Source organism: Haliotis asinina, chromosome 8, assembly GCF_037392515.1.
Source record: "Haliotis asinina isolate JCU_RB_2024 chromosome 8, JCU_Hal_asi_v2, whole genome shotgun sequence".
NCBI lineage: Eukaryota > Metazoa > Mollusca > Gastropoda > Lepetellida > Haliotidae > Haliotis > Haliotis asinina.
The window spans coordinates 63,211,015-63,228,425 of NC_090287.1; the positions used below are offsets into that span (position 1 = coordinate 63,211,015).

A 17,411-nucleotide genomic window follows, 5' to 3' on the forward strand; every position below is an offset into this window, starting at 1 on the left:
CGAAGGACAGTAAAAACACTAGAGTATCACAGAACATAAAACTAGCATTGAAAGATAAAACATTGGAATTAAAGAAGACAATACAACATAAAACCGGGGCTATAGATCGCCAACAACTGAAGGTAGATCACCATACTAAGGTCCATGGGGACTTACATTACTTCTGCTACCTGCATGAACCCTAGCTGGATTTACACCATCCCCTCAGCTATTGGCGATAATCCTAAAATTTAGCCATTACTTAAAACAACAAATATTCTACGATTAAAAACTTGTAGTAGATTTAAATTGACTATGAGTGTATTGGACTTACGTACCCTCTCAGGAGGACAATAATTTTACAATACTTCAACCCCCTTTGAGGGTACAGCCACTAACAATTCTAGTTACTAATTTAAACTACCAATCATTAAAATACAACTATCTACAGAACATATCAATTACAATTCAATAAGAAAATCAATTTCTTTTAAAAATCCAAGAATTAAATGAGTACTAACTGTGCTAAAAAGATCCTTCATTGTTTTGACATTGAAATAGTTATCCCTTATGATGGAGAATTCAACACAGTCAAGCAGGATATGCTTGACTGTGGTTCTCTCATCACAAGGGATGCAAAACGGAGGATCATCGCCATTCAGTAAATAACTGTGGGTGTAGCGCGTATGTCCAATGCGACATCGTCGCATAATGACCTCTTCAAATCTGGACTGACAACCCAAGTGAGTGTAACCAATATAAGGTTTTATGGCATGTAATTTATTTATTCCCACTTGGGTGTCCCACTTCTTTTGCATCAGATCACGAATGTACGTTCTAATGACAGCTTTATGGTCACTGTATGGAATAAGAAGTGGTGTCACAGATTTGTTGAGTGCAGCCTTAGCAGCAAGATCGGCCATTGCATTCCCAGAAATACCTACATGGCTGGGTAACCAACAAAAGACGATGTCGCACTGGCCAGTTGCAAGATCATTATACAATTCAATTATGTCAATTACAAGTGGATGTTTACAAGACAAATTGTTAATAGCCTGAAGGCAAGAAAGAGAGTCAGAAAAAATTATATACTGTACATGATTAGGATGTCTTTGAATATATTGAAGAGCCGTTAATATTGCGTTTGCTTCTGCAGTGAAAATGGAGCTGTTATCAGGTAATCGAGAAGATATTGTTCTGGATCCAATGACAGTGGCACAAGCAACTGTGCCACCATCCTTGGACCCATCTGTAAATAAGGATTTGTATGTACTATAATTATTTTTTAATTGCATAAACTCTTGTTTATATTGTAATTCGTTTGTGTCTGATTTTTTAAACTTTGTTAATGTGAGGTCAACCTGTGGTCTCACTAATTGCCAAGGAGGAGAAGAAAGAAGACGAGAAGGCGCTATACTTTTCAGCTCAATGCCGGCAGCAGAAATGAATGGTTTAATTCTGTGCCCAAGAGGCGGAACAAGAGAAGGCTTTTTGTTGTATAAATGCTCATAAAGAGGATCGAAAACACAGTTAAAAGCAGGGTTGGATTCGTTAGAGTATAGTTTTGTAATATATTGTAAAGCTAATTTGATACGGCGCTGTGTAAGAGATGGTTCGTCGGCTTCGACATAGAGACTGTCAATAGGAGAAGTTCGAAATAACCCAAGACAAAGTCTCAGACCTTGGTGGTGGATAGAATCAAGGAGTTTTAGATTGCTGTTACAGGCTCCACCATAAATGATGGAGCCATAGTCAAGCTTCGAACGGACAAGTGAATGGTATAGGTGCAGGAGAGTAGCTTGATCCCCTCCCCATTTTGAGTTTGACACAACTTTCAATAGATCAAGTGCCTTCAAGCATTTTGTTTTCAAGGATTTGATATGCGGAAGAAAAGTTAAATGAGAGTCGAAAATCAAACCTAAGAACTTGGCCTCCTTAACGACTTTGATAGGAGTGCCATTTAAAAATAATTCTGGGTCCTTATGTGGTTTATACTTACGGCAGAAATGGATGCAATTAGTTTTTGTCTTAGAAAATTTAAAACCATTCTCAAGACACCATTTATTTATTTTGTTTAAACATAATTGCATTTGCCGTTCAATAGTATGCATATTCTTACCGCGACAGGAAATATTAAAATCATCCACGAAAAGTGATCCATCTATTGAATCGTTTAAAACCTTGGATAAACTGTTGATCTTGATACTAAATAAGGTCACAGACAAAATGCTGCCTTGCGGAACACCCTGATCCTGATTGTAATGATCAGACAGGGTAGAACCTACTCGGACTTGAAATTGCCTGCCTTGTAAAAACTGCGATATAAAAAGAGGTAAACGACCCCTTAAACCGAAACCATGTAAATCCTTTAAAATGCCATGCTTCCAGGTGGTATCGTATGCTTTCTCAAGATCAAAAAAGATCGATACAGCATGTTGCTTATTGATAAATGCATTTTTTACAAAGGATTCTAAACGTACCAAATGATCAATGGTACTACGATTCTTCCTGAAACCACATTGAATATTTGTTATAAGGTGATTGGTTTCAAGATACCATGTTAATCTATTGTTTACCATTCGTTCCATGGTTTTGCAGACACAACTCGTCAAAGAGATTGGTCTGTAATTTGAAGGATCAGTATGATCCCGGCCAGGCTTCGGTATAGGAACTACAATGGCATTACGCCATGAAGTTGGGAAATCTCCTGTAGTCCATATCTTATCAAATATATTTAGCAATGTTTCCAGGCATGTTTCAGGTAAATGTTTCAGGAGCTGATAGTGAATATCATCAGCCCCTGTTGCTGTATCATGAGCTTGTTCAAGTGCTGTATAGAGCTCATGTAGTGAAAATAATTCATTGTAATCTTCACCATTGTCTGAGGTAAAATTGATCATTTTCTTCTCCTGTTGTTTCTGGTATTTCTGAAACTCCGGGACATAGTTTGATGACGAAGAATGTTTGGCAAGAGTTTCACCAATTTTATTAGCTATGTCAGTTTTGTTAGTTAAGAGATTAGCACCATCCTTAAGATGGCATACAGTAGATTTAGAACCTTTGCCTTTTATTCTTTGGACCATGTTCCACACCTTAGACATTGGTGTACGTGAATTTATTCTGGAAACATAATTCTTCCAAGACTGACGCTTATTCTGTTTAAATGCGCGTCGAGCCTTGGCATTTAAAATTTTAAGTTTATCTAAATTATGGACTGTAGGGTGTTTCCGAAAATATTTTTCTGCTTTCTTCCTGCACTTTCTGGCCTTTTTACATTCATTATTAAACCATGGTTTACGAATGTGTGGAATTGCAGAGGAATGTGGAATTGCCCTGTCAGCAATGTCATTTAAAATATCTGAAAAAGACTGTATGGGATCTTCATTGTCCCTAAGAAGATCATGCGTCAAGTGTTCAACACACAGAGTCGTATATAATGACCAATCAGCCCTGGCAAAGTTCCTTCTTGACACAGGTGGATCATCACTAGGGTTAACTGTTTTGAGAATGGTGGGGAAGTGATCACTCCCACACAGGTCATCATGAACCATCCATTCGAATTCATTATATAAGGTTGAATCGGTGAGTGATAAATCCAGGGAAGAATATGTTCCCGTAGCTGGATGTAGGTAAGTGGCTGAGTCGTCATTAAAAATGCATAAGTTATTGTTGGAAATGAATTCCTCAAGGATTGCACCTTTAGTATTAGTGTGAGCACTTCCCCAAAGTGGGTTGTGTCCGTTAAGATCGCCCATGATGAGGCATGGTTTTGGAAGTTGATCATATAGGGTTTGAAGATCTGCCCGTTGAATGGTAGAAGAGGGAGGTATATACAAACTGCAGAGTGTTAACGCAATGCTCAAGGTGAGACGAACAGCAACCGCCTGGAGATTGGTACGGAGAGAAACAGGGCTATGGATAATACCCTGCCGTACCAAAATTGAAGCACCTCCAGTTGCTCTGTCTCCTTGGGGAGAGAAACAGTGATAACCATTATACTGCCGTAAATTAATATCGTCTGTAGATTTTATATACGTCTCCTGGAGACATAACGCTACCGGTCGAACATCCTGTATTAGTAAATGTATTTCATTGAGATTATTTTTCATACCTCTGCAATTCCACTGAATTAAAGAACTAGGACTCATGGTGATGGTGGAAGTACTGGGGATATACGTTTGCCAACCCGTGGCGACTTACTGTTGTCGCGTACACGTGGGTGAGGAGACACATCCATATCTTCAAGTGTCTCATATGAATTGTGAACCTCAAGAGAGGAAACTGGAGAAGATTCCACATTCTGGAGTGCTCTGATTTTTCTTAGTCTCTTTTTCTCTTTTGCAGATAACTTTACTGTATCAGGTTCAGTTTCTGGTTCAGTCTGAGATGAAGCTGTGGAAACTGATTGATTTCGCTGAGATGAGACATCAAGGATAACCTGTTTATCCTTGACCCACGAGATGTCAGTCTGGCACGATATTGAAGAAGTAATAATTCTAGAGGTTGGAGGTGGGGAAGAAATTGTTGCCGAGTACGTTTTTACTGAAGAAGACGGAGCTGTTGTAGATTGCACAAGTTGTTTTGCTTCTGAGTAAGTGATGTTTTTGGTATGCTTTAGTTTCAAGATTTTTGACTCAAATTCAAAAGTTGGACAAACTTTGGAGGAAGCCATATGCCCCTCTTTGCAGTTGGCACATTTCAAATCATGTGTGCACTCAGAGTTGTTATGTGCTCCACTGCAACGGCAACATACTATCTGCTTGCTACGACAGAACTTCGCCCCATGACCAAATTTTTGGCAGTTGAAACATCGCAGTGGCTGTGGTACATAAACATCAACCCCGATATTGAAGTAACCTGCTTTGATACATTTTGGTATAACTGGGAGAGAAAAGGTAAACAGGTAAGTGTGCGTTTTAACAATATTGCCATCTTGAGTTTTCCTTGTGAAACGTTTAACATGTGTTACTCCTTGCTTTTTCAGTTCTGCAGCAATCTCTTCCTCGCTCATGTCAGACAGACAATGAGCTAAATCTCTTACAATGCCTCTGCTTGAGTTCAATGTCTTGTGAACTGACACAACAACCTGAGTGTTGACAAACTGATGTAAACCCAGCAGATTGATCGACTGCTGTCTCCTTACACATTCTACTAGAATGGAGCCATTTCGAAGACGTGTCACGTTTTTCACGTCACCACAGGCACTTTGAATGCCTTTGGAGATAGCAAATGGATTTAATTTTAGTGGCTGTCCATCCGAAGATGATATCACAATAAACCGAGGCCAAGCATCTGTAATTTCAGGAGAAACATCTTCATCCGATGAAGTAGAGTCTACATGTCGGCGTTTAATTGTCTTGCCAGAACCAGAAGAATTTGTTTGAGACATGTTGTGATAATATAATTCAGCATCCCTGCTCCCCACCCGCCATGGAGTGTCAACAAGGACGATGTCGAAGTGGAAGCCGACTACAAACACCAGGGCTACAGAGATGCTATACTCCAGCAAAAGAGACACAGGTAGCTACAATTGCCAAACAGAGAAAATGCAAGGCTGGTTCCGCCCTAGACACTTACCTGAAGACAAATAGAACCCGGAGGTCAATAATGCCAGATTGGCCCATGAGCCACCGCCTTTTGGCATAGGACTCTAGGCAGAATGATTACCAACAGAATACGTCCGCTAGAACATTTCATGATAGAAACACATCATACATCAGTGGAAGTAATATAAAGATACTTGAAATAATAATATTTCCCATGCAAAGGGCATGGCGTGACCAGCCGATTGATAGAATCGGGCCGATTCTACCACCCGTCTAGGTGAAGTAAGGGCCAAAGTGGTGTGTTGAGCAGATAGGAACACGGTTCAGGCTCCCACTGCCCTCAACCACCAGGATCCCGTCCTCCACCGACACGGGACGCAACCCACGGCAAACGGGTTGCCCAATTCGACCGCTCCTTGCGGCCAGCAATGGGGTGCTATGGACATTGCTGACCCGGGTCCACACCGGGGTTGGCGAGCTCTTGGCGTTACCCAGCACCCACCACGAGGAGGTGGCTCGCCACGGGTGCCCCTCTTTAAAAGGATCTGCATAACAAGAATTGTCCCAATTCCTCCTTTGGGAATAGAAATCAGACCTTTCCTTTCTTCTTCTGGCATTGACCTAGAATATATAGTTTCTTCCCGTCTTCCTCCTTCTTCACCTTGGCAGTTAGTAAGGCCACAACACTGACAAAGACATCACGCACTAATGAATTAAACAAGAATTAAACCAAAATGCAACATATACAAATCCTTATTTACAGACTGGTGCTACTCTCATTGGAACCAGAACAATATCTTCTAGATTTCCCATTGACAGTTCAATTTTCACAGCAGAGACAAACGCAATACTAACAGATATATTAAGAGACACCTTAAATGCATACCGGTAATTAGTATCACCACAATCACTTATCAAAATATAAAATATTACAGACTGATGGTATAACATACAGGGTTAGAAATAAATGCTTTGAGGTGGAAAATGTGCTATTCAAAATTCTATTTTGCTACCTGAAAAAAACAGTAGCTTCAACTCGCTGCCAGGTATTTTTAGAGAAACGACTTACGTTCATCAGCTGGGCGTCATTTTCCAAAGATGGATCACCAGTTGTGCACTCTTACTCGCAAATGTACCGATACTGGTGTTTATCAAACTTTAATTTTTTAAATAAATGTTCATCGGTGCTTTTGTTGGTCACTAACGCAGGGCAAAACTCGCATAACTGAAACAGAGAACCAGTCAACTGAGCGCGCATGCGCATAAGTATAATATTACTGCTTCCGGTGTTTGAAAACGGACATTCGTCATTTCCTGAACCGTAATTGCGATAAAACGCCGTCTGCTTGTATTATGAGTGAAAATGAGAACAGCATTAGAAGACTATAAAAGACCCAAATGAATCTCACAATTTCACCTACGATCTTTGCAAGTAGTGTACACGAAAATGGGACGTCTCAACGCTGCCGATCGAAATCAGGCAATTGGACGATTGCAAGCTGACGAATCAAAGAGCGAGGTGGCAAGGATCTTCAGCGTTCATCACAGCACAATAACTCGGTTGTGTGATCGATTTCGTCAAACAAATTCAACAAATGACCGCCCAAGATCAGGAAGGCCTAGAGTCACCACACCTGCCCAAGATCGGTACATCCGGGTAACCCACCTACGTGACCGCCATCGTATCGCCCGTGACACCGCGCAAGAACAATCTGGAGCCCAAAGGGAGTCGGATCAGACAATCAGGAACCGTCTCCGAGAAGTAGGAATACGTGATAAACGTCCAAAAGTTGCCCCCTCCTTGACACGACTACATCGATGCCGACGAGTGAGACGGTGCAACACGGTGCTGCCATGGAACCTGGCAAACTGGAGGCAATTATGATTTAGCGATGACTCCCGTTATCTCCTCAGACGACGTGATGGTAGAGACCCTATCTACAGACGACGTCATGAACGTTTTGCTTCTAACTGCATCAGACAGGTGGACAGATTCGGTGGGGGAGGGGGAGGGGGAGAGGGAGGGGAGTGTTATGGTATGGACAGCGATCTAATACACCCGCAGATCGGTGCTTGTCCAAGGCAATCTGACGACCAATCGATACATCGACCAGACTCTCCGTCCACCGTGGACCACCTGGCAAATAACAACATCAATACCCTTCCCTGGCCCTCCAGATCCCCGGATCTAAACCCAATCGAACAGCTTTGAGATCAAATCGATTTACGGGTATTTCAACGTGGTAATCCACCACAGACTCTTCACATGCTGCATGAGGAAGGATTCCACAACAAAACATCTAACGACTGATTCGACCTGTACCCAGGAGGTCCCTGGCAGTGGTAGCAGCTGGAGGTGGTCATGCGAGGTACTGACTTCAACACCACCTGGTAGACAGCAGAAATGACTCTGATGACTGTTATTCTCATAAAATATGGACAAGATAGCAATGCATTGCTCCACAAAATTTCATTCATATATCTTTGCTTTCCACCGATCTACATGTCCTTGAATAGCACCAAATTTTCAATGATATTTGGTTCTTTTTTTCTTGAAGAATGTATTTACAACAGTGCGGACAAACTATCTTTCAGACACTTATTGATTTTATGGAGGCTAGAATAACTTCTGAACTTAAGGCCAGTGTAGATAAAGAGATTTATATATGGGATGTTTGACACCGGTGGTCCAGCTATAGAAGAGTATCGCAAGATTGTACAAGCGACTGTGCGACCAGAATCCGAGAAGTTTTCATGTGGGAAAACACACAGACTCTCTTGAACAAGCGTTACTGGAATCCTGCGTTCTCAGAAAATTACTTATGAGGTTAACTTGACTTGTATGTTTTTATCATGTATCTATAATCTTATTGGGGTATTTGTAAGAAAGGTGTATAACTTTTTAAGATTGTGTACATATATGTAATAGCTTTTTTACAATCTCTCATAACCCTAAAGTAGGTGGCTCGTCAATGTATTTTATTGTACTGAATATATGTTCTAATGTATGAGGTGAGACATAAATAAGATATCTGCCTGCCTGCCTGTCTGTCTGTCTGTCTGTCTGTCTGTAAAGCCTTTGTATTGTATCTAAAGCTAATGAAAGAGAAAAATGGAATAGCATGACTTTGTAAAGAGCTTTGCATTGTATGATAGGAGTTGGCGTGGATGCTAAGTCATCAGTATGGAGACAACCGTCTGTACAGCATACAAGTGGAAATCTTGCTTTAAGAAAAATAAATTGCAAATACGTGGATCCTGGGAGAGGTGAGAATGATCCTTTGTGAAGAAAAAAGGTGTTCTGTCTTTCGTGATTTCACCAAGGATAAAACAGCCCAGTTTTCTGTTGGAACTTATGATGGATGTATCATAAAATGTGTGAATAAGAGGTAATTACAGCAATGTGTATGAAAGAACGCTGCTACCTGGTAAGGGATTGTGCTGCCTATATTTTGATCAGGTAGCAAGTACTTGTTTCTTGCTTAAAAAAGTTGATTTCGAGCACTGGGTTTATCGATATAAGAATGTTGGTGTAAATGGCTCACCCTATAAGATCACGATGGATGTTCGCCCTGCACGTGCCGAGGTTGCAGCCCTTTGAATACGTGGACAATACCTGATGAAATGGACAAACACCCACCCCCAGTTGTCAAATCCTAAAAGCTCGGCAGAAGAAATCTTGGAATGTCTTTGAGACAGATTACTGTCCAAGTTGGTCATCATCCTTCCACAATCAATAGCTTCGTACCTAAGTACCTACAAATAGCAGATATAAGGGACAGGCAACGCTCAGGTAGACCCGAGTGCACATCTGCACATCTTCTGATTAGGCATGCACTCGGTAATCCATGTGCTACAAGTATTGTGTTGAAATGCGACTGTTTATCCAATCGGCAGTTTTCCCTATTAAGAAACCGATTGAAAGCTTTTGGATATCATACTCGAAGACCAATAAGATGACCCCTGTTAACAGATGGGCACAAAACGCACGTTTAACGTTGTGTAGAGCACATGGTCCCTGGAACCTTGTGGGTGGGGTTTTTTTTCAGTACATGGCAGAGTATGTCTATTGCTTCGTAGAAACATGGCATATGCATACAGGAAAACTGTGAAGCATTTCCATCTGGTGGTGGGTCGATTATGGTGTCGAGTTGTCAGCTTGTTACTGTGAGGGGTAATCGTAATGATCAATGGACATCGGAGGGAGATCATGGAGAGGGTTGTTGTGCCACACGTTGACAATCTCCAAAGCTCAGTGTACATTGATGACAACTCTAGGCCCCACAGAAGCTGGACAGTGACGTATTAATTACGTAATCACAACGACACCATGTCCAGCACAAAGTCCAGATCTCAATCCACTTGAGCATGTTGGGGACACTGTAGGGCACCGTGTGCGTGAGAGGGTTCCACCAGCACTAAGAGAGCTTCGAAACTCTAGGCCCAGGATTGGAATACGAGCCAAATACAGCGTCCGGTGTACTCTGTCAGAGAGTGTCTTCAACTGATCTTCCTGACAGGAATGGATACACTCGATACTGACATTATCACCTGTTTTGGTAAATTTCTTTCGTGTCCTGGGATGAGACATGCATGACATGTGTGTGAATCCATGTACTGCCTCACTAACCCCATACTCTTAAATAATGAGCTTGTTATTGACCTATACGACATCGCCCACTGCTGGAAAACCCTATATTGGTTTTACTTACATGTGCTGTCAGACCAGATTTGAAGAGGTCATCATGTGACGATGTCGTATTGGCCTTAATATATATATATATATATGCATGAATACCATTTACGAGGTGAGGATCCTCAATTCTTTATCCCATCTGCTGAAAGTATCTCGGTCAAGTATGTTCTGCTTGTTTATAACGATTTACAAAGTAGGGGTAAAATGCATACAGGTATTTATCAAGTTGTGCGAAAATAATACCCTCAAAACAGTGACGGCCCTTTTTAATGTTAATCATCATTTAATTATTGAATTTCTGAAAAACAAACGAACAGGCAGCTGAGATAATTTACATGTAATTCTGGTGAATTTATGACATGTTATAGTTACGATATGGGTGAAATATTGCCCATGTGACTGTAAATCTTCCTTCACGTCCTCATAGATATTCTTTTATCGTTGTCAAGCTTCTTTTATTGCGACATTTCCATACAGATCCCTGTACCGTTGTCGCACTGACAACTGTCAACGGTACTATAATATGTATGGAAACATCACACAAATAAAAGAAGTTGCCAGCCAAATGGGTTTGTCTGTCATCACATGTGATCTTAGTTATGGACTTTGTACTGGAATGTTCACAGGGCGTGAACTAACACCAGGACTCAGCTACAGTGTATTTGTGCGGGCATGGTATGACGAGAACACATACTACATCTGCAAATCCGATGGCGTCCTTATTGATATTACAACACCAAGGACATCCTCCCGACAAGGAGTAGCGGTGGGTTGGTTTCGATCACTTGAACCATACAATACGTACCGAGTATACCATAACAACAAGAGTATCTACATTCCATGGGGTATGAACAAATAGATTTCCACTTACTGAAGTAAGCGTATTCCATAGAGACGTTCTCGTTCAGTCACCATTCAGTAGTTTTCATTACAGGTGAAAGAGCACATGGAATCTGGAGACAGAAAAGACGTCGACTACCAGCGTCACGTAGATAGGATATACCTGAGCTGGAAGAATGTACTAATGGACACACAGGCAGAACCTTTGAAATACAGGGTTTACACAAGTACTTCACCTGGCGGTAAGCTGACAAAACATATTAGCCTAGGACACCCAAATATCTGTTGCAATGTTTTCGCCTAAATCTGAATGCTCAGTAATAAAATTAACTGGGCCTGTTTCAGGTTACAGCATACATTCGTCGTCTGACATGACTGCCACCAACTGCACAGTGTCTGGGTTGTCTCTGGAACCTGGAACAACATACTTCTCCAATATACTAGCCTACAACAAAGCTGGACTGGTTGCTTGGGCATTCTCAGGTGGAGTACAGGTCGATGTCACGGCACCGGTAGCAGGGACTGTAGAAGATGGAGATGGTAAGCCTGTGCGTTATGTACCATTTCAGTAATGGATTTAGTATGTATATTGTAAATGGCATGACATGTCGCATAAAGTCGGTCACCATACTTTTGTCGTCCTGTCACTGTCCAGGATCCGGGGATGTCGACTACCAGTCCTCCCAGACACAGTTATCTGCCTCCTGGTTTGGGTTTGCTGACAAGGATTCCACAATCAGCAAGTATTTCTGGTGTGTTGGTTCAACCAATGATACATCTGGATGCAGCATCATGGATTGGCAGGACGTGGGACTACACACATCAGCAAGGGCTCGCCTGGAGTCGCCACTTGTTAATGGTAGTAAGATAGATAATTTACCTGATTGTTTTTTGAAACGGCACTGTAGCTCACCTTTGAAATATATCGAGCGGAACCCACCGTTCTAAATGCACGTTTAAAAATTCGATCTTATTATAGTAAAATTTCGCGTGTCGCATAAACATGTCGTAACCGACATAATTAGTCACATTAAATACATCGTACTTCTAACGTTAACTACTTCTGCATTTTTGTGCTCATACATTTGGCAGGAATGCCAGTCCTTGGAACTCTGTTAGATTATAACTTCATATAATAGTTCATGCCTTTTCAATGCATCCTAACTTCAGTATAAAACAGACATTTGTTGACATGTATTTCGTAAAACACCTCTGTTGAGGTATGACCTTTGTAGTTATTATTTACAGGAATACAAATATGGGCGAAGGTTTATGCAGTAGACGTTGTTGGCCACACATCAACAGTGGTTGTATCAGATGGGGTCATCATTGATTCATCGCCACCTGAAGTTAAGGACATTGCCTATCTGGGGGAGAATCTGGTGTCCAATCCCTCCTTTGAGGAAAATATTAACCAATCCACTGACTGTTATCCTGAACTACCTTCATGGAAGAGTGAGAGACAATCCTGCATCAAGCTACTGACACCTGGTGGTCATCATGCCACACACGGGAAGACAATAGTTTCTGTACGAGGCAGCATACAACAGACTGTCATGAACCTTGAAGTTGGAAGCAGATACAAAGCAACCATCCATGTTGGTTATCCTTTGGACATAACTGTCAACCAAAAAATAGTGGAAGGTTCCATATCGTTTGGAAACGACATCTTTACCTTCAGTCTCGATCCCCACCTATGTGTAGACTCGTGTCATAGTACTGATGGACGGGTGATCCTGTGGAGCCAGTATAGCTTCAGTTTCCTGGCACAAAACTCTACAACGCTGTTGAAGATTGGGACGTCCTCCATCAACATGGAAATGGTCCTAGATCATGTGTTGTTGCAGAGAGTGGATCATGTAGGGAATGCACATAATATGGAAACAGAAAGTAACGTCAAGCATCAAGCTGTCTTCCGGAAGCACTGGTCATCAGTCCATGTATCTTGGTATTTTGATGATGGAGAATCTCCAATCGTACAATACACAGTGGCTGCGGGTGCGTTTTGCAAACAAATATCTTATCAGTTTATATTTTATTCGTTTAACCTCTCTTGGTCCCTTGTATGGTGATCTACCTTCAGTTGTTGGCGATCCATAGCCTTTTTGATACACTGTATCGTCGTCTCTAGTTAAAATATTTTAGATTTCACGACTAGTTTTAACATCAATATATCTGTGATAATCTAGTTAGTTTTACTGTCCTTTGTCGACGAATATTTTAGACTGATTACCTTGTTTTCATTATATGGCTGTAATACTGCCTATGCTATATAAAAGTTTAAGTCACTCACTCACTACTAAATACAATTATAAAGTATTCACTGTTTTAGTCAAGATATGGCTGAAATATAGCTATACTGACTTTAAAATTTAACTCAGTCACTCACTTAACCCCTCTTGTGTAATTCGATCATGTTGCTAACACTCAGTATTGTCACTGTATTGTCGAGTATAGGGTAGAATTTCAATTTGCATGCACCGCGTCAGTATTCACGTGCTTATAGCCACTTATGTCTGTGGTTGTGTAAATAATCGTTTAAATGCCCGAAACATCGTGTCGTCTGTTAAAGGTAACCGGTGAAGATCCGGATTCAAAGATGATTTTCAGTAGCAACCGCTTGTCGTAAGAGGCGACTAACAGGATCGGGTGGTCAAAACTTGCTGACTGTTGACACACGTCATCGTGTCCAAAGTGCGAAGGTGCTGTTGATCACTGGATTGTCTGGTCAAAAGTCAATTATTTACAGACCGCCGCCTCACTCACTCACTCACTCACTCACTCACTCACTCACTCACTCACTCTTAAAGGTAATGTCCCCGGAGGTGTTCAGGTGCAGGACTTTAAGAGTGTTGGCCGACACACGCATGAAACTCTGTCAGGTCTGAGAATGTCCCACAAACAGAAACTGTTCCTCACCATCACTGCCAAGAATGCTGCTGGTCTGACAACTGTGTCCCACCCTGACCCAATCACTGTCGACATGACCCCGCCGGTGTTCTCTCACGTCAGTGATGGAGACGGTAAAGTGAAATACTTGTGGTTCTGTCAGATTACTTTTAGGATTGTCAACTATTTGTCAGATTAAAAGAACAGATAATCTATCATCAGTCAAGAAATTGCTTTTAAAAGTTACATCAATCTATATTTGTTTCTGTCAAAACCTTCTGGGAAAGTCAACTTTTTGTTTGGTGAACCCCAGAGTTTCTTACTCATGAGACAGAATGGATCTATAAATAACAGCGGACAACAAAATAAAGTGGCTACATTTGGCTGTAACACTAATTCATTCTTCCTGTAGGAATTGACATTGACTACCAGGCTTTGGGTAATGTGTACGTCAACTGGGCCGTCAATGATGCTGAGTCGAGTATTCTGCATTGTAGCTGGGCAATAGGTATGTAATATATTAGAAATACATTTTCTCTACTCCTATGTATAGTGTAATCGAGTACACTTTTGGCCTGAACTATTATTAATATACGAGGACGCTTACGTTATAATAAATCAGGGAAAATTGCACTTTATTACACTATCCATAGGGCTAGGGGTAGAACGAGCTGTTGTATTTTTCTGAGATGTCAAATTTAAGAATCCTAACTCAGCGCTAACTGAGATGCTGTCTGCCTTGACTGTACCCTAGTTAAGACGCTTTTTACCAGAAAATTATATGCTACACAATTTGAAGACGATTTAAATTTGGAGTTAAACATATTCTCTACACATGTGAGTTTCATAAACCATATATCTGCGGCGTAAAAGTAAACACACCTACTCACTTAATCCTAACTCATATGGTGCAATACGAACCTCGCATCTAGTTTGGAACAGTAACTCCAGACTGGTCCGACCAGTGATACATTATAGGACTATCAACAAAGGCTCAGTTAGCGAACATTGCCATGTAGCTGTTTAAGTGTGAGTGGAGCCGAGACATTTTGCAATGGTTCCGCTGATTGAAACATCTGCCAACGGAAGAACGGATTGCTACTGAATTGTGCTGCAGAAGAGTTTGTCTTTAGTTAACGAGACACTCTGTAGTATTTCAGCTATTTGACGGTGTGTAAATACTTGAGTCTGTACATGAGAATCTAGTAACTGAAGTCATGAGCATCGATCCATCCCACTGATATACCGTGATATGCATTAAAGCGTGGAATGCTGCGGCGATTTGTTCATAAGTTTATTTTTTATTTATAAATTAGATTAATAGACTTTCTAAAACACTACAGAAAAGTAACTGATCTATCCAGGCAGGATACCGGGCAAAGCTGACATCAAGATGTTTCAGTTGGTTTCCCGAAGTCAAACAACAGCTAACTTTGACATCACAAATGTCAATATCAGCCTTCCTCTCAAGATATTCTCAACAGTTCGTTGTATCAACAACGTGGGTTTGATGTCGTCAGCCGTCTCCGATGGTCTAACGCTGACTCATGGTCAACTGAAGCCTACAATGGCGGTTATCTTGGAGGACAACGTCAGATACTTCTATCAACGTGATCAATGCTTTAACGACAACACAGTACGGATACACTGGGCCCGGAATCGTCTTCAGTCAACCGTGGTAAGTTTAACAACTATAACGTCTGGTAAGTCTTGCAACTATTTCTGTATAACAGGAACCTGGCATGTCATTTAAGTTGATGAAATTACGTGTCATTGTGTCGGGATCGAGCCCACGTGTGACCGGGTGTAAAAAATAGGGAGTCAACTTTGTGTGCAGACTCTTTCAGTGTTGTCACAACCCCTTGTGTACAGTATATAACCCTATGCACTTTGAAGAACCCAGGAATCCGTTGGTATGTAACCAGATGGTGGCCACATGAATACGTGCAAACAACTTGCGGGTACAGCAACTTGGACAGTGGGCTTGGACAAAGTACTGTGACTATGTGTCCTAGTCCACCTAACTGTTAATTGGTGCCTCGTTAGGATGGGAAAACCACAATGGCTCGGTGCGTCTAGTGGCTGCAAGAGTTGTATACTCTTCAGGGGGTTGAGATTGACTTTACGATATGCTGTTGAGATTGACATCCAGTGATCGAGGGAACAAATATCAGCGCATTGAGCATGTACTAGTGCGTGGATATGTGCGCTATATGAATATCCTATATCCTATACATCATTTACTCTACAATCACCGATTTGCTAGTAATGATGTGTCCTTGTTGACTCGTAACTTCAGATTAAGGTAACAGATGAGTCCGGCACATATCAGACCAAAGTAGCCACCGATTATGAGTTCGCCTCGTTGTGTGGGCTGCACTTCAACAACCTGGCCTCTTAAAAAGTTGCAGTATCTCAAGACAACGTGCTTGGGACACAAAGGGAAACAACTCTTCTTAACCTTACCACCCATGGCAATCCTCCGACAATAACAGGTTAAATTGTCCTATTGTATTTCTGCTTATTTAACATTCAATGAAAATGAAATTGTCTCTATGTTAAGCTTGTCTTAAGTTTCTACCTGTAATTACTTCAAGAATTATTGAACTTTGTAGCACTCACTCACCATAAGATTTGATGCCCAATGAATGTTATTATAGAATCTGCTGCGATAGCTGTGTCTCGGAAAGGAAAGCACATCTCCCTGAACTGGGACGGGCTGTTCGACTCTCCATGGAAGGATCTTCAATATGAGCTTCACATTGGGACAGTGGTTGGAGGAGCAGACATCTTGGATGGGGTTCTCACGAAAAGAACTGAAACAAACATGACCGTGATCTCCATCCATTCTCTACCAGAATCTCTCTTTGCTGCTGTGACCGCAATAGACCCATGTGGCTATAGTGCTCGCTATCAGCAAGAAATAGAACTTTAACATGACCACGCATGTATCGTATTAAACGTATATATGTAAATTATACTCCTGCTTTATGAAACATATCTGCAAGAACGTTTTTTCTTTTCTTCTAAGGATACATAATCAGCAATAGTGTTCTCCATGAATAGTTTACCAGATAATTAATGTATAACTGATGATTCAATGATTAAAACTTTACACTATATCTGGCGTCGTGACACACAAATCCAAAATGTATCTGAAGGTAATACTTATGTATCTTGTGTCGTACCTCAAACGTTTGTAGTTCTTCAAAGGCATTTAAATTTTGGTGGCGAGTTGATATTTAACGTCACATCAGAAATATTTCAGCCATATCATTTACATTTAGAAGTGGAACATAAAGACAACACGACACGTTTTTTCAGCAATCACAGGATCAAGAAGCAAGAATTAGCTCTAAAACGTCTTATAATGAATAACATAAAAAGAAGTTGTTTTCCATAAAAATGTGTCACGTCTGAACTTTCGTAGTACATTATTTGCAGTCATTTACGATCTGACC

At 41.1% G+C, this 17,411-nt stretch overlaps 1 pseudogene; it reads left to right on the forward strand.

The window, feature by feature from the left end:
• Positions 1-17,135, forward strand: part of LOC137295349 (uncharacterized) — a 63,653-nt pseudogene extending 46,518 nt beyond the window's left edge.
• The last annotated feature ends 276 nt before the right edge of the window (positions 17,136-17,411 follow it).